Source organism: Poromitra crassiceps, assembly GCF_964638095.1.
Source record: "Poromitra crassiceps genome assembly, chromosome: 14".
NCBI classification, from domain to species: Eukaryota; Metazoa; Chordata; class Actinopteri; order Beryciformes; family Melamphaidae; genus Poromitra; species Poromitra crassiceps.
Genome location: NC_139633.1, coordinates 39,081,754 through 39,100,303, shown reverse-complemented (window position 1 = coordinate 39,100,303; position 18,550 = coordinate 39,081,754). Strand labels below are relative to the sequence as shown.

General features: G+C 43.7%; 1 protein-coding gene across 1 annotated transcript in view; it reads right to left on the bottom strand.

Moving 5' to 3' along the window:
- The window catches only part of mrps5 (mitochondrial ribosomal protein S5), a 69,693-nt gene that overhangs the window by 23,570 nt on the left and 27,573 nt on the right, over positions 1-18,550 (bottom strand). The window lies entirely within an intron of this gene.

The window sequence follows — 18,550 nt, the reverse complement described above, 5'->3', positions numbered from 1 at the left end:
ACCGTAAAATAGCACCATGCTTCCTCCGACACATGCACAGTTGCCAGCCGCTTCTTTTCACCCACGACAGTGGGGATCTTCACTGGCAGGACGTGGCACATGGGAGGATCACGCTATTCCCACCAGTTCCCTTCCGTCCTGAACAGGCGCCCCAACCGACCAGAGGAGGATTCCAGCTTCTTAAATGTGAATATTTTCTGGTTTCTTGACTCCTCTATGACAGTAAACTGAATATCCTTGGGTTGTGGACAAAACACGACATTTGAGGACATCATCTTAGGCTTTGGGAAACACTGAATGACATTTTTCACCATTTTATGACATTATATTATATATATATATATATATATATATTATATATATATATTATATATAGGCCAAACAACTAATTGACTAAGCGAGGAAATAATCTGCAGATTAATCATAAAAAAATAAAAAAATAAACAATAAACAACAAGCAACACTATCAACGCCTCACGTTAGGGGTGGGGGGGGGAATCGATACACCATAGTATCGCGATATTTTGCCTGACGATATTGTATCGATATATATATATTTTTTTTTGCAGGCCATGCCATGCCAGGCCACCGGGCATCTGCCCGAAGCGCCTGATGTTGCAGTCCACGCCTGCAGTGGCATATTGAGTCCAGAGAAGCTTAATAATGTAGCCTACGTGTGGGGCAAAAACAAAACAAAACAAAAAAACACTGCATGTTTTACTTCCGGTGAGGTCAAGGAAAAGGTAGGAAAAGGAGTTAGACAATATATCGAAATATCGCAATATTCAATATATCGCAATACTAGCATATCGCAAATATCGCAATACTATCGTATCGTGACTCAAGTATCGTTTTAGTATTGTATCGTGGGCATCTGGTGATTCCCACCCCTACCTGACGTGCGTGATAATTAGCGTACGAGTACATTAGGTTAAGGCATTGTGTGTGTGTGTGCTGTCAATCCACTAGACCGCCTGTCCAGATTCAAGTGGCTTCTATTGACCTGTTAGCCACAGTAAAGAGAAAGCACACACACACACACACACACACACACACACACACACACACACACACACAGAGTGCCTTTTCTGTCTGACCATACAGGGTAATTTATTACTTGCAGTACAACCTTGAAAACAGCAGAGGGCAGCATGGCTACACCAGAGAGAAACCGCAGGGACAAGAGAGGAGAGCGATTGGTGATGAGAAAAAGGAGGAAAGCCAGAGGGAGGAGAGGAGAGAAGGGAGGAGAGTGACACAGCAGAAAAGCAGACCGTCGATGGCCTCTGTCTGGTGCCCACATTTTCACAGTTGGGGGCACACACACACACACACACAAACACACACAGTCATGCACGCGCGCGCACACACCGGGACTCACTGTGTGTGTTGGGAGAGTGCAGAGGTGTGTATGCTGTATGCATGGTGTGTGTGTGTGTGTGTGTGTGTGTGTGCGTGTGCGTGCGTGCGTGTGTGTGGCCCAAAGCTGCTCTGTCAGAGACCATTTCCATCTGTGCTGTTTCACGCATGAGTGTGTGACACAACGCCTAGGGTGAGAGAGAGAGGGAGAGAGAGAGAGATGGAGAGATAGAGGGAGAGAGAGATGGAGAGATAGAGGGAGAGAGAGAGATGGAGAGATACAGGGAGAGAGATGGAGAGATAAGAGAGAGAGAGAGAGATGGAGAGATACAGGGAGAGAGAGAGGGGAGAGGGAGAGAGAGGAAAGAGATTGTGATGACCAAGAGACAATTTGTTCTACTGTACGTGAAGAGTCTGAGTGTATTCGTGTTAATGTGTGTGTGTGTGTGTGTGTGTGTGTGTGTGTTGGTTTGTGTGTGTGTGTTTGTGTGGCGCCCTGCTAACAACTGAATGAGCTGCTGACTCTGAAAGAAAACTTTCAAAAGAACTGTCGAAGTTCTAACTCTCACACACACACACACACACACACACACACACACACACACACACACAGTGACAAGAGTTGAAAATTCAGGGTAAACATTTGACAGACATATATCAGGGCTCCAGAGTGCGTGTATTTACACGCATTTTCCCACCTTAAGATCTGCCAGTGCGCATAAATATTTTCATAACACGTACTGGTGCACCTTGGAATTTGTAGCGTCTTTCTCTCTCTCTCACCCTGCTCTTGTCCCACAGCGTGCGGCACGGTCAAGCTAAATCTCTCACATAGAAAGACAGGGGAAAACGTTTTAAATTGCGTCGGAGTGCTTTAGACTTGGGCCGAATCGTTTTACTTTGAAAATCCGACTGGAAGTCGTATCGTCCTTATCGCTAGTAGAACACAGACAGGACAGTCCACAGCCAGCCGTCCATTACCAGACTCACTCGTACCGGAATCGGAGTCACAAACAGATGGAATTAAAATGTGTCAGATGGTGGTTTTGTATGCGGGAGACAAAGCTATGGCTTCAGCAGACGAGTTCTGACTAACGTTAGGTTGGATGGCATGACAATGACATCTTAGCGTCTAATGTTAGCATCGCTAGCAGGATGCTAGCTAACTATCAAGCAAATTCTGGGATTACTAACGTTACCAACATGTCATTCAAGATCGCTAAAATGTGGTGTTGACAATATGACTATGCTGTCTGTTAAAGGCACTATGTGTGAATTTTTTGTCCACTAGATGTCGCCATTTAAAACCAAAACAAAGGGGTGTTACCCAAACAATCTTGATCCCACCCACCAGCGCAGAGCACTTCCTGGTTCCCCCGCCCCCCTCTCCCTCCCAAGCAACGGAGAAATAAACAACTATTTTGTGCATAGCCTACCTACTGCAGACGTAAGTACATAAAACAAGCACGAATGCATCTCGGCTATGTATTTGGCTTGATATGATATGATATGATAGTCATAAAACTTTAGGATATTTGACAATAGTCCACTTGGTAAGACTGTTATTTGTATCGTCTGCTAACCGATCAAAATCCATGTAACGGTTCCATGGATTTTGAAAAGGTTAACCTTTTAGGCAAATCTAATGTTACAATGGACAACAGACAGTCACAATGGAGAATAGTGGCCAAGAGACATGGATGAAGTCATATCAACTTTATTGGTGTACAGAAGATTGCAGACAGCAAACATCAAAGATGATGGAACATGTATTATACAGGTTTGCTATAAAAGCACAATTTCTCCATCTCAAATATCATAATCGTGGGTCCACTTGTTTTCTATCTTGACTATCGTCAGCTCTTCTGGATGACTGGAAATCAGACAAATGGAAATGTGTTTAGTATTCATTTGAATCATCTATTTTGTAGCTGCTAGATATCAAGGCAGGCTTCCTCCACATTGTCATGAATTAGATACTTTTACCAAGCCTTGATTTGTTTGGACGGTGTTCCAGCTATTTTCTAATGTAACGTTGCTTAGTGAGACAGAATAGAAAAACAAACTGCTAACATTAGCGAAGCTAGCTTTTCTCCATGGTGTTTCTGAGTGTTTACACATTACTATACCGTTCTGCGTCATAGTGACAGCAACTGGACGTAATTATAACAGAAAATGCATGCAAAATTTGTAATGGGAAGTAACGTTATGTCATGCATGTCAACTTGTCACCAGAATGTCTGTGTATAAGTTATACACGAACGACAAGCTAATCAAATCCTGCAACAGGCCACACTGAGCAGTGTAAAGTCATTTGAATAGCCGTGAAAAGCAACAGTTAGCCAAGTGATTACAACATTCCCAGAACAAATTCACAATATCGATAACAACTTGTACATTTCGCTATCATGCGTAACGTTACTGAAATGGGACATGCAAAAGCTATAACGTTACTTACCATGTGTAAGTACAGGAGAACACGCCAGCTCCGAGTCACTTTGCAGGCCAGATATAGCTGCTCGGAGGGCTCTCCATCAAGTCAAAGCCAGACCGGCAAGGTTGACTCTGGTCTGAGATCTGTCTTTTCGCCGGCGATTTGGCTAAAGTATGCGGTTTCTAAGGTGGATCAGAGAATGGAATGCCTGAAATGCCCGCATCAGGGGTCCGCCATCTTTGTCTGCAAAATTCTGTTTTGGGCTGTGGGATGGGAGGGGCTCACTAGGTCGGCCTCTCCAGGGAGGGATTTCTATGTAAACAGATCACGCCCATTCGGGATGTTGGGAGGAAGGTTTGGTGGCCCATCACAACACAGGGAGGGGGCGTGGCTTAGTTGTAAACACAGAAATGAATCACTGTAAGTCCTCAAGATATACAAGGTAATGGTTTGGTGATATTTAATAGTGCAGAATCCTACACATAGTGCCTTTAATGTTAGACCATCTAAGAGCAGCTATCTGCTACGGTTTTTCACTGTCTGCAGTGCACAGTGAGACTTCACAGCACACTGTGGGATTATGTCACTACACTAATCACAATAACGTGAACATCCACAATCATGGCCACCATTACATAATGTAGAAGACAATGTCATATTATGTCAAGTGTGCCTGTGTAGCCGATAAAGCACTACGGACTACAAGTGAAGTGTTGTCTCATCCTTGTTGCCTCTGATTGGGTTGGGTTTAGGCATAAAGACTGATGATTGGGTAAGGTTAGGGCAAAACATCACGGGTAGGCCAATCAGAGGCAGAATAGGGTGGCTCATGCCGTCGCCATACTGGGAAGGAGAAATCTTTCATCCCCAAACCACAGACCACACGAGACCGTATTTTATTGATGAGCACTATCATTGCACTTGTTCTTTGGCCAGGTCATTGTCATTTTGCTACTGTGGTTTGAGTTGAATTAAAAGTGTAAAAGCAGTTTATCCTGTACTGAAAAGTCTCCAATATATAGTATATAATGTATTTTGGTGTTTATTTTATTTTTATTGTTTCTATCACTGTATTTTATTTATTATGGTTTTATTGCCTGAAAAATATTTTGGAATTGTTTTTGAATATTGTGCCAGTGAATTTCAGTGTGTTTTAATAAACAATCGAACTGAGCATTTATTTTGCCTGCCTATAGAGAGCCGCAGGGATGACGTATTGTTGTAGTCAGAACGCGCAAGTCCCGGACTTCCTGGTTCTTCACTGTTTCTGTCTATGGGATTTTTGAATGGGTTTTTGCCGCGATGCTTCAAATAAGGTCTCTGGGCAACGCAAGCTTAATCAAACGCGAACCAGTGTTCAGCCAGATAATCTTCACACATGAGGACCACTTTCATGAGTTTTGATGTGTAAATGCGAGCCCTAGAAGTAAAAAGCTTGTGCTAAGATAATCCAGAACTACACACAGTGTCGCATAGGCTTCCCCGTCACGTCAGCACTCAACCTGGACTGTTGTTGATGTGTGCGCTGCTGTGCACTGATTACCCCGGGCAGAACGGGCTGAACCAGGTGAGGGAAAGATCATTTCCGTGTTCGTCCTTTGAAGTGATGACGTTATTGACGTACAAAATCCCCGTCGACTCAACAGTGTAGTCTCATTTAGCCGTTTGCTAGCTAAAAGTGGTCCTCATGTGTGATGATATTACTAAACACTGGTTCGCGTTTGATTAAGCTTGCGTTGCCCAGAGACCTTATTAGAAGCATCGTGCCAAAAACCCATTAAAAAATCCCATAGGCGAAAACACTGAAGTGAAGTTTGGTGGAAAGTTGTTCTTGATCATGAAGTTGATTCAATGTAAAAAAAAGAAAAAAGTAGCTTCGATGTAGCAAGCTACTTTTGCCATGTTGCTTGTAGCTTAGCTTGCTACATTTTCGAGAGTAACTGGTAGCTTAGCTTACTACATTTTCCAAGTAGCTTGCCCATCACTGGCGGTGTGTATAACGTAACTTCTGTCCCGGCGGAATCTGCCGGGTTGCCGACTTCCCTCAGAGACTTGTGATTCAGACCCTCCATCGCTGGAAGCTTGATGACATCGACGGTGGGTCTGAGTACTTGAGACTACCCACATACCCGTGTCAAGGTGACTGCAGGTTAGCAAGCAACAGCCATGAAGTTAGGCATAGCAGCGCCAAGCTAAAACAGGAAGTTGGGTTGTTCTGCCTTCAGAGTAAAGCATAAATTGTGTCACTTATGAGAACAAAATATTTTTTGAGCTGTGCAGGGCAACAAATGGTTAGAGAAGTATAACAGTATTAAAAAATCAAATTTTAAGGCCAAATCGTGCAGCCCTAGCTTGACCACAAGCCTGACCTCACACAGCTGGAGCAGATAGAAACACCTGACCTCACACAGCTGGAGTAGATAGAAACACCTGACCTCACACAGCTGGAGCAGATAGAAACACCTGACCTCACACAGCTGGAGCAGATAGAAACACCTGACCTCACACAGCTGGAGTAGATAGAAACACCTGACCTCACACAGCTGGAGCAGATAGAAACACCTGACCTCACACAGCTGGAGCAGATAGAAACACCTGACCTCACACAGCTGGAGCAGATAGAAACACCTGACCTCACACAGCTGGAGTAGATAGAAACACCTGACCTCACACAGCTGGAGTAGATAGAAACACCTGACCTCACACAGCTGGAGCAGATAGAAACACCTGACCTCACACAGCTGGAGTAGATAGAAACACCTGACCTCACACAGCTGGAGTAGATAGAAACACCTGACCTCACACAGCTGGAGCAGATAGAAACACCTGACCTCACACAGCTGGAGCAGATAGAAACGCCATTAATATGTGATAGAAGACTACTACTATGCAGCACAGATGAGAGCCATGATATGTTGGTGTAACCCCTCATACTCGGCTCAATGGAAAAGCATTGAGGAGAAGATATCTTCCATTCCCCTACAGGCAATCCTGGCAGATAATCTACAAAGCAATATGGTAAACGCAATTGACAACCCATGGGTAAGACTCACTCTTAAAGTGTGGAAAACAGTGATAAAAGAATATAAACTAGAGAAAGGTATTATTATTCTCAAATGGTGTGCATATGATTCTGACTTTACTCCGAACAAATTTGATTCCAGATTTAAAGATTGGGCCAATAAAGGAATAACAGCAATGTGTGGGGTAATGGAAGAAGGATAATTTTCCAGCTTTGAACAGCTTAAAGAGAAATAGTTGCTAGAAAATCAAGACTTCTATCGATATCTCCAATTGCGACATTATTTTGAAAAGAAGATAAGAAATTTAAACGAAGCAAACACAGATATATTAGAACTTTTTAGAAAAGCATACCACTCAGATATCAGTAGTAAAACTATATCTTGCATATATAGGTCCTTGTTAAGTCTGAAAGGACATTCTACCTCATAAGAGAAAAATGGGAAAATGAAGGAGGAATGGCTATATCTGAGGAGGAATGGACAACAATGTGGGGATATCAATGGAAGTCTACTAGATCACAAATATGGAGGGAATTCACATGGAAATGCATCATTAGATATTTTATTACACCATCTCAGAAAGCTCACTATGATAATAACTCATCTTCTTGCTGGATAAACTGTGGAAGTCAAATAGCACATCACTATCATGTCTTTTGGGACTGCCCCATTATCAGGGGTTATTGGAAACAGATTCACAAAGCTATACAAGATGTTTTCGAATGTGTAATACCCCTAGATAGTAAAACAATGTATTTTGGTATATCGGAAGACTGGTTGAAAGAAGACAGATATTTGATTAATATATTGCTGGTAGCTGGTAAAAAAGCTCTCACCAGGAAGTGGTTATCACAGGAAAGCCCTCAAGTGAAAGAATGGATGAATATTACGATGGATATATATAAGATGGAAAGACTAACTGCTGTTATCAATCATAAAGTAGAACAATTTACCTCAAGATGGGAATGCTGGGTTCAATATATAACACCCATTAGGCCAGATTTTATTTTTTGGGATCCAAGATGAATGTATAATGAAAAGTCGACTCATTCTTTTGTTTGTCTGTCTTTTGTTTTTGTTTTGTTGCTGCTGTTGTGATTTTGTCTTTTCTTTTATTTCTCTAAAAAAAAAAAAAAATCTATGGCAGTACATATCTACAATGTATACAATGCAAGTATGTATTGATAATAATCTGTCAATAAAAAGTAAAAAAAAAAAAAAAATGTGATAGAAAATAATCATTTGTCGACTATAGATGGTTGAAAACGGTGTTTGTCTGAGAGCCCATCTGCTCAGAGTGATTGGCAGAGAAGGAGAGTGTCGTGATCACGCCCCCCACCCCCACCACACACACACTTTCTAATCGTACAGGCAGGCAGCCTGTGTGTGTGTGTGTGTGTGTGTGTGTGTGTGTGTGTGTAAGATGCTGTAAAATAAAAGTGTGTACGTGTGTGTGTGTGCGTGCGAGAGAGTACGTGTGTGTGGACACGAGTGTGTGATGAGCTAACTATAGATGTTTTTGTGTTCATCTATTGAGAGATGTATATCAAGCACATGTGCGTGTGTGTGTGTGTGTGTGTGTGTGTGTGTGTGTGTGTGTGTGTGTGTGCATGAGAGAGGGAATGTTTGTGTGTAGCTACTAGCTAGCCAAAATAATTTTTCACTAGCCCCCCTCAGCCAAATTACAAAGTGTGAAGTGTGTGTGTGTGTTTCTGCTCTGACCTCAATCATCCTGCTGTGGCCCTGTAGCAAAATTATATTACAGTATTACCTTTCCTGAATCCTGAACGTCATCTCTCTCTCTCTCTCTCTCTCTCTCTCTCTCTCTCTCTCTCTCTCTCTCTCTCTCTCTCTCTCTCTCTCTCTCTCTCTCTCTCTCTCTCTCTCTCTCTCTCTCTCTCTCTCTCTCTCTCTCTCTCTCTCTCCCTCCCTCCCTCTCTCCCTCCCCTTGGGGCATTAATATCTCCAAAGCAATAAAGTCTGGCTGGTACCCCCCACCACCCGCTCCCGACAATAAATGTAACACCATCTCCCCAAAAGGAGAATTGAACTATAATACTTTAGAATTCCCCTGAACTGAGGTACATATTATATTAGTGATATATTGATATTATAGATAGCTTTGCTTCTTACCCTTCTTCACTATTGAATAATGTGTGCACGGGCATTTTCATCTGTGTGAAAGGGGCTTATGGTAAATGGTAAATGGACTGCATTTATATAGCGCTTTTATCCAAAGCGCTTTACAATGTGCCTACATTCACCCATTCACACACCGAAAGCGGCCAGCTGCCACGCAGGGTGCTGGCACAGGCATCGGGAGCAATTTGGGGTTCAGTGTCTTGCCCAAGGACACTTCGACATGCGGACTGGAGGAGCCGGGGATCGAACCACCGACCTTCTGGTTAGTGGACGACCCGCTCTACAACCTGAGCCACAGCCACAGCTTATAATGGATGTACACAAGTTGTATAGTTACTGTTCAAGTTATATGGAACAATGATGCCGTTATGAGTGGTTATGAGCAGCGATGGAGCAGCCCTCGTCCAATCACAACGCTACAGCTCAGCATTCAACACCATAGTACCCTCCAGGCTGGTACGCAAGCTCAAGGATCTGGGACTAAACACAGCAATGTGCGACTGGATCCTGGATTTCCTGACAGACCGCCGCCAGGTGGTGAGGGTGGGCAACCTCACCTCCTCCCCACTGACCATCAGCATAGGAGCGCCCCAGGGGTGCGTCTCCAGCCCCTTCTGGTACGACCTCTACACCCACGACTGCGTGGCGACTCAAACTTCGAACACCATCGTGAAGTTTGCAGATGACACAGCAGTCGTGGGGCTGATCTCGGGGGGCGACGAGACGGCGCAGTGGTGGAAAGGGTGGACAGCTTCAAGTACCTGGGAGTCAACATGCACCAGGACCTGACATGGGCCGGACACACCGCCACTGTTGTCAAAAAGGCCCAACAGCGACTACACGGACTCAGGCGCCTGAACTGTACCACCATGGACCGCGGGGCGCTACGGAGAGTGAGACGCGCGGCCCAGCACGTAACAGGATGTGAGCTGCCAGAACTGCATGAACTGTATAAACAGCGGTGCCTCAGGAGGTCCCTGAAGATCATCAAAGACACAAACCATCCCCACAACAGCCTGTTCTCCCTGTTACCCTCAGGGAGGAGATACAGGGTTCCAAAAGCACGCACAAATCGCTTGAGGAACAGTTTCTTCCCGCAGGCCACGAGACTCCTTAACATACACAAATAGTGTAGTAGCCGTACTGTACCGTACTGTAGCTGCTACCATTACGTATGTCTAATGTTTAATTGTATGTTTAATAAGGTATATGCTATTTGCACCTGTATGTCAAATACGTCGAATTTAAAATGTTTAAGCACGTCTAAAGTATGCACATGACATGTGCACCTATGTGCAGTGAATATGCCACTGTCTCTGACTTGTCTTATCACTATACTGCCTTATTGCTTGTTGTGTCTCTTGTTGTTTTTGCACTCATATGCCCTGTCACATTTGTACTATGTTGTAAACGGAGTCCACAGCACAAGAATTTCACACCTGATACTTGTACCATGGAGTGACAATAAAAATCTTGAATCTTGAATCTTGAACGCATGATCGGAAACAAAGTGTGCAAAGTCAGTGTTACAAAGCTAAGATGATCAGAGGAAAGTAAATCAGAGTCCCTTTAGATTCTAAACAGGATTCAGAAAAATCGCTTTTCACAATGTCAATAGACCAATTGCCTTTGTGCCCTGGCATGTAGCCTTGGCTTGGATTTTTTAAGTTTTCCAGAAACAGAACAAGACAAACAAACAGATACAGGGGAGAAAACAAAACAAACAAACAAACAAACAAAAAACAAGCCACAACGACACTCAATATTACAGTTTTGTAATATAATATCGTGCTACCAGCTGGATAGGGTGCTTATGTGCTTCTAGGAGATGTTGTGTAAGAGGTCAATGAGGAACTAGCCGGGCAAGTCACCCGCCGCCCCTAACCTCATTGAGGTAGGCCAGAAACGGATCCCAAAAATGGATAATTTTTTTAATTGAGTTGGTCCTTAGAGACCTGAGTCTCTTCATCCTTATAACAGAGATCATGTCCGTCAACCACAATTGGAAAGAGGGTGAAGAGGGGGGGCCCTATCTTCGCAAAAGCGGTAATTTAGCATTATGCCTGTTATAGTTGTACTGGACATAGGCGTGCCACATGCCAAAGCAGGCGTTTCAGCGCTAAAATGTGGGGATAGATGGTAGGGCTGCACGATTATGGCAAAAATCATAATCACGATTATTTTGATTGATATTGAGATCACGATTATTTAACACGATTACTCATTGACATTGAGAACATCATGAATTTATTCAACATTTACACTGCCTTTTTATTTAACATTGGATGTCTTTGGATTTTAGATATAATTGAAAATAAATAAGTGAAAATAAATAATAAAAGTGCAAAGATTTAGAAATAAAATAAAAACTAAAATAAATATACAGTATAGGCCTACTATGTTGCAGTGAACTGCCACAACCAACTGCAACTATTAATCTACATTCAATATGTTGGTAAACATCTGAACTAGTAGTCCTTAAACCTCAAAACTAACCAAATGAGAACACTAGTAACGTTCGTTTACATTACATTAAATTACTCATTTGGCAGATGGTTTTATCCAAAGCGACTTACGTCGTTTAGGTTTATAATAGGCTATTGTTAATGTTTATCTGTGAGCTCGTTAGCTGTTGAATATGCGGTCGCATTGTAAAGTGTCTTGAATCGATGACTGTATGCGGTGGCAGTAACTAGATGGGGCTTTGTATTTTTGTTCGTTTAGCGTTTATTGCTTGGTCATAGACCACTTTGTGAGTGGATTTCAAGTGATAGGTTGTGTTGCGAGGTGGAGCCACGACCGCGCATATCTTGCACTGTTTGTTCCAAGTCTGTGGCTGTGATTGACAGCAAAACTCGCATCGCAATTCCGTGCTGTATATTCGCATCGCTCTTGATGTGTGGACCTTCAAACTCGGCGAAACCATAGTGCTTCCACCCCACATACGTTGTTTTACCTCTCCTCTCGACCAGCGGCTCTCTTTCTGTGACTTCTCTCATCTTATTCTTGTGCTACCACGAAATAAGCGGGGAGAAGTGCCGTGGCTCTCTGTTCACATGAGTCATTCCCAACTCGAGCGGTGTGTGTGTGTGTTTTGGGCTTTGGGGGAGGGGCCGAGCACACCGCTGCAAAGGAAAGGGTGCGCTCGATTTACAACACAAGACAGAACGAGAGTGACAAGAGCCGCAAAATCGTTGTATGTCGATTATCTTGTTTTCATAATCGTGGACAGCCCAAATCGTAATCATGATTAAAATTCGATTAATCGCCCAGCCCTAATAGATGGCATTATCCTAACGTCAGCAGCACGCTATTACTTTGCGCTAAGAGCTTTGAAAAGCACCTCTTACGCGCTAAATACCCTGCTGCACTTGAGCGCACCATAATCTCCGTGCTGCTGCACAGCGCAGTGTAGAATAAAATTCCTTTTGGATATGTCATTACGCATAGCCTTGCCACGCCAGGACATCAAATTCTGCTGCTAAAATTGGGTATTAGCAGATAATTCAATGAGGCTATAACTCACTGAGAAACTTTTATCACATCGCAAAGAGGGAAATGAATTGAGAAAACTTGTTGGACAAATGGACATAGGCTATTTACCTTCACCAATCCAATAACCCGGAAGGTCGTTGGCACCACATACAATCAATAAGCTCTCTCCATCTCTCTCTGTCCTCGGCACGAGTGAGTCCACTCTATTACGCATGGAGAGAATTACAGCATATTGCATGCCTCGCGCAAACAGCAATCGCGAGACGGGAATCTGATTGCTTTTGATTGATGTAACGCCCAGGCCACACCTGTGAATAATTCTAGTGCTTAAGAATCCCGTTTGTGCTGGCATTTTGGGGGCACAGATGATTTGGCACGGCTCTAATTTGCGCCTGCGGCAGGTGAAGTGAACGTTTCCGCATCCCCATCATATTTCGGGGCTGTTTTAACTTAGAAAACAGGGAGGTCACGTCTACCCAGACTATTATATCACTTTTAAACAGTTACATTTCTGTATAAATCATTACAATATGCTCCCATGAGGTGGGGATGCGTTTAGCTGCTGCCGGGCGAGGGTGCAAAACTCGGCATAACACCTGGACACTGGTGCAAGGCGGACTGCTATCTTCCCTGCCTTAAGGCACGCGCAAACAGGTGCGCAAGCGTAAATAGGGGATATCGCCTGTACCAAGATAGGGCCCGGGGATTTCCATATAGCCTTGGCTTGTGCCCTAAAAATATTGTGGCGTCGAAGGTCAGATGGCACCGTAGTACTGTAACTGTACATTAGATGGCACCGTAGTACTGCAACTGTACATTTGAAGGTCAGATGGCACTGTAGTACTGCAACTGTACATTTGAAGGTCAGATGGCACCGTAGTACTGTAACTGTACATTTGAAGGTCAGATGGCACCGTAGTACTGTAACTGTACATTAGATGGCACTGTAGTACTGTAACTGTACATTAGATGGCACTGTAGTACTGTAACTGTACATTAGATGGCACCGTAGTACTGTAACTGTACATTAGATGGCACTGTAGTACTGTAACTGTACATTAGATGGCACCGTAGTACTGTAACTGTACATTAGATGGCACCGTAGTACTGTAACTGTACATTTGAAGGTCAGATGGCACCGTAGTACTGTAACTGTACATTTGAAGGTCAGATGGCACCGTAGTACTGCAACTGTACATTTGAAGGTCAGATGGCAGTAGTACTGTAACTGTACATTTGAAGGTCAGATGGCAGTAGTACTGTAACTGTACATTTGAAGGTCAGATGGCAGTAGTACTGTAACTGTACATTTGAAGGTCAGATGGCAGTAGTACTGTAACTGTACATTTGAAGGTCAGATGGCACCGTAGTACTGTAACTGTACATTAGATGGCACCGTAGTACTGTAACTGTACATTTGGATGGGTGATGATGAGGAACGTTAATGTTATACAGTGATTTTAGTGTCCTCTAGAGAGAGAGTGGCGTCAGCAGAGGACCAAAATGCGAGACTCATTAGCCAATGAACAGGCAGGAATGGGTCTCCGCTAATTTTGCATGCTAAAATAAAGCTGATAATGTACAATTTGATTCAAGGGATGAAAAACCCTTTCAGAGTACAACACAAACTGTCTAATTTGCTGCAACTCGACAGTGCTGCTCAATCCAGGACCTTACTTCCTGGAACTCTGGAGAGTAAAAAACTGGTCCATTGGAGTGAATGGAGATGTCGGGACTCTTCTATCTATATGGCTCTGAGTGATTTCTAACACGGTATAGACCCTTTTCATGGGGGCCATTTTGTGTCGAAAAGGCAGAATAAACACAGGTGCGAGCAAAACACTAATGAGGGTTTCCACATTCCAATCATGGAAGTTTGAAACCCTCATTAGTGTTTTGCTTGCACCTGTGTTAACCCTGCCTTTTCGACACAAAATGGCCCCCGTGAAAAGGGTCTATTGTTGGTCATTTCTTCACGGCACTGATGACCGGACTGATGACGACACTGAGTACGAGCATGGAGCGGCTAACATGATGGAGATCCCACAGGCACATTGCCTGCATGAAAGACTTTGTGAAAATGAAGTTGTAAGTGTTGTAACAGTAATTTTCATGTGCATGGCTCAGTATTTACTCTTCTGCTCTCCTGAGATGTATAACGGTAATGTTAAGTATACTGCTGATGGTCAGTTAGTTTGGATCATTGCAATATAGAAGCCAAACTAACAGATTTGAGACACAATATAATGATTTGCCAATTAGTGGCTGGTGAATTTGAACATTTCTCCATCAGTAGATGTTCACACAGCTGGAGAATATTATTTACATACCTACAAAAGGCAAGTTATTTACTCTTTTTCCCCCAGAATAAAAGGTGATTGCCTCCAAAGATATCCTTGTGTTGCTGTTGTTATAGTCTCTGCCCAGACTCAAATATTATACTGTGAGTATGAGTCTGTGCCCCTTCACAGCCACAGCTGTAGTTGAGGGCGGGTCTAGGGGATTTGAAATTGAAAGAGTGACAGTTCATAGCACCAATCAGAGAGTGGCTTTCAGGTCGTCGATATAATGCAAACGGCAAACTTCTAGCAGTGCATGGTGCAAAATATTGTCTTCCACTTTCATGATGTAACGTTTCAATGCAGGCCTATGTTATGTAGTTATGTGAAGAGCAGCGAATCAACGTTATATTGATTCTTTTAAGAGCGATGCTGCAGGAGCCCGGCTTCCTGAGGCAACCAGGTGGGCGGTCTCAGGGTGGGCGGGCCTCCCTGATAGCAAAGTCGTTACTGAATGGTGAAGAGTGAATCCACCACTCGCCAATCACTGGCCAAGATTCCGTTTACAGTTTGGAGTGGGCAGTGTCCCAGACCCAGAGGGAGATCTGCAGCGTTGAAACTAGGGCTGTCAGCGTTAACGCGTTAATCGCGCGCCGATCATAACGCGTTTTTTTTTATCGCGTTAATCGCATGCCGCTATTTTGTCCCTTCGTCGCCCCGTACTTGTAGTCAAGCCGTTCGGTTTCCTGTCTCCTGCTTGTGCAGGCAGGCATGGAAGAGAACGACAGCAATACGCTTTTAAATGGCTCGTTTTACTTTAAAAAAACTCCCCAAATGGCACAGTGGACAAGTCAAGAGCCGTAGTTTGCACCTTGTGTAAAACGGAATGAAAATATCACCGAAGTACATCGAGTTTGAGGCGAGCGATCACCTGAAAGTAGCTAGCGGCCAGCTAGCAGCCAGCTAGCTAGCGCGAGACTCCTCACTCATTCTTCCTTCAGAGTCTCGGATGCGCGGATATACACGTTATCAATACACAGTTTCCAATACCGAGCATTATTCACATGGAAGTGCCAAAGTTTTTAGCTCAGACACAGCCTTCTTCGGCTGTGTCATTTTGGGTTTCGACTGCTCCACAGCGCCGCCGCCGGAAGTATCGGTTCTAGATATATTTTGTAGACATTGTTACCTCCTGTCTACATTCCACTTCTATCGAATTGAAAATAAATCTAAAATGAAAGATCACAAAGTACATTTATTTGCAGTAATTTGATTCCCAATCACAACACACTGGTAAGAATGATTAATATCTACCGTAATTAAGAATGCTTTGCAATGCAAAATAATAGCATTTTAAACATGCGATACAAAGACGCGATTAATCGCGATTAGTTATAGTTAATCGCACGATTAATCGCGATTAAGAAGATTAATCGTTTGACAGCCCTAGTTGAAACGCTGTGTTTAATCCAACTGAAAGTTCTTTGTAAAAGCTAGTCTGATCCAGCTCCGCTGCCCGTTTACTTTCACCACAACTTTCAAGGTTGAGTAAAAAGCCGTCCCGACACCGAGGACGTTCCATCCGCGTTAATCAAATCACAGTGGGCTCCACGATGCTGATGCTGCTGGAGAGGAGCCACCAGCATCACTTCTCCTCTTTCACCATTACTGCTGCTCCTCCCCTCGCCCCTCATTCAGCTTTCTCCTCCCACCAATAGCGTACCGCAGGGATGACGTATGTTTGTGGGCTTACCCAGAAGTCCTTGCACTTCCTGGTTCCTACGTGTAAAAGGCAAAGGATTTTTGTATGGGATATGTATGAAATAAGGCCTGTGGTAGGGATGTCAACCGATAACTGTTGAACCGATAACCGACCATTTAAACATTAACCGTTTAATCAGTTAATCAGTAATAAAAGAAAATATAAAACTAAAAAAATGTTTACTTTAACGGAAGTCATTAAAAAAACTAAACGTTTGTATGCCTCCGCCAACAACTGAGCAGTAGACATCCATGTCTGTCCAGACTTTGACGTTTGAGCCAAATGTGAAGAAATTCCGTCAAGGTGTTAGTGAGGCATGGCGTTTCCGAGCTTGAAAATGGCGTTCGTGGTCACAGTGACCTTGACCTTTGACCACCAAAATTCAATCAGTTCATCTTGGAGTCCAAAGTCGACGTTTGAGCCAAATTGGAAGAAAATTGATCGAGGTCAACGGTGCGCCTTGCGACTCCGGCCGCACAGCTCTCCAAAGACTATGTCATCAGTGATGTCACTCGTGCAATTGTGATGTCATCAGTGATTCATGTCTCTCTTTTTTTACATTATTTTTTCAAATTTTCTCCGCCATTTCCCCCCCAATTGTACTTAGCCAATTTCCCCCTGCTGCCCTGGTTGCTGCTCCACCCCCTCTGCCGATCTGGGGAGAGATGTAGACTAGCACCATGCTTCCTCCGACACATGCCAGCCTTCTTTTCGAGGGAGGATCACGCTATTCCCTTCCGCCCCAAACAGGCACCCCGACCGTCCAGGACAAATACCCTTAATCCGGCTTCCCACCCGCAGACACAGCCAATCGTGCCTGACCAAGCCGGAGGTAACACGGGGGCGCGAACCTGCGACCATCGTGTTGGTAGGCAGTAGGGCATTCACAGACTAGTCGACTAGTAAAACCACTAGTCGACACTGTGCTTAGTAGTCGACTAGTCTTTTTTTATTTTTTTTATTATCTTTAAGAAAGAACATGAGGTATTTACACGACATACATGGACTATCATATCCCATATCCCCCACAAAGAACATCAAAACACAACAAAACAAAACAAGAAAACTGCATAAGATACACAATAATCCAAGAACAAACAAGACTATTGGACAAACAACCAAACAAAAACAATGCATTCAAAGTAAATAAATAGATCTTGCCCTGTTGGCAGCTAGGAAATGCATAGCTTTAAATTGGAAAGCATCCAGTCCCCCAGCTGTAGTTCACTGGTGGAATGAACTCTCAAGCTACCATACGTTGGATAACATTTACTACAAGAGCAAAGGCAGATTCTTAGACATCCCCAACATATGGCAACCACATACAGAGTTTGACTTTAAGAACTTTTTACCCCAGTGTCATTAGGCTTATCAGGATAGGAGCTGAATGCATTGTTTTTGTTTGGTTGTTTGTCCAATAGTCTTGTTTGTTCTTGGATTATTGTGTATCTTAGTTTTCTTGTTTTGTTTTGTTGTGTTTTGATGTTCTTTGTGGGGGATATGGGATATGATAGTCCATGTATGTCGTGTAAATACCTCATGTTCTTTCTTAAAGATTAAAAAAAAAAAAAAACGACTAGTCGACTAGTAAAATTCACTAGTCGTGAATGCCCTAGTAGGCAGGGAATCTACCGCTACACTACCCGGACGCCCCGGTCTCTCTGTCTCTTGTCTTCCTCTGTTGCTCCTGGATGCGTTCTCTAATGGCATGCAGGCATCATCGACCTTGGAAGACAAGCCTTTTATTCCAGTAAGCCTTTTTCATTTCATTAGAGCTGGATTTATAGTGGTGCACGCATGCGCACGCGCACGCACACACACACACACACACACACACACACACACACACACACACACACACACACACACACGCGGAATATTTATAGAGGGAGACGCACCCATCAGTTTCTGGGGGGAAGCCTTAATGTCTGTGACACCGCTCTTATTTATGCAGGCAAGAGGGCTGGGGAAGACTACCAATGTGACACACACACACACACGGACGCATGCACACACACACACACACACACACACACACACACACACACACAGACAG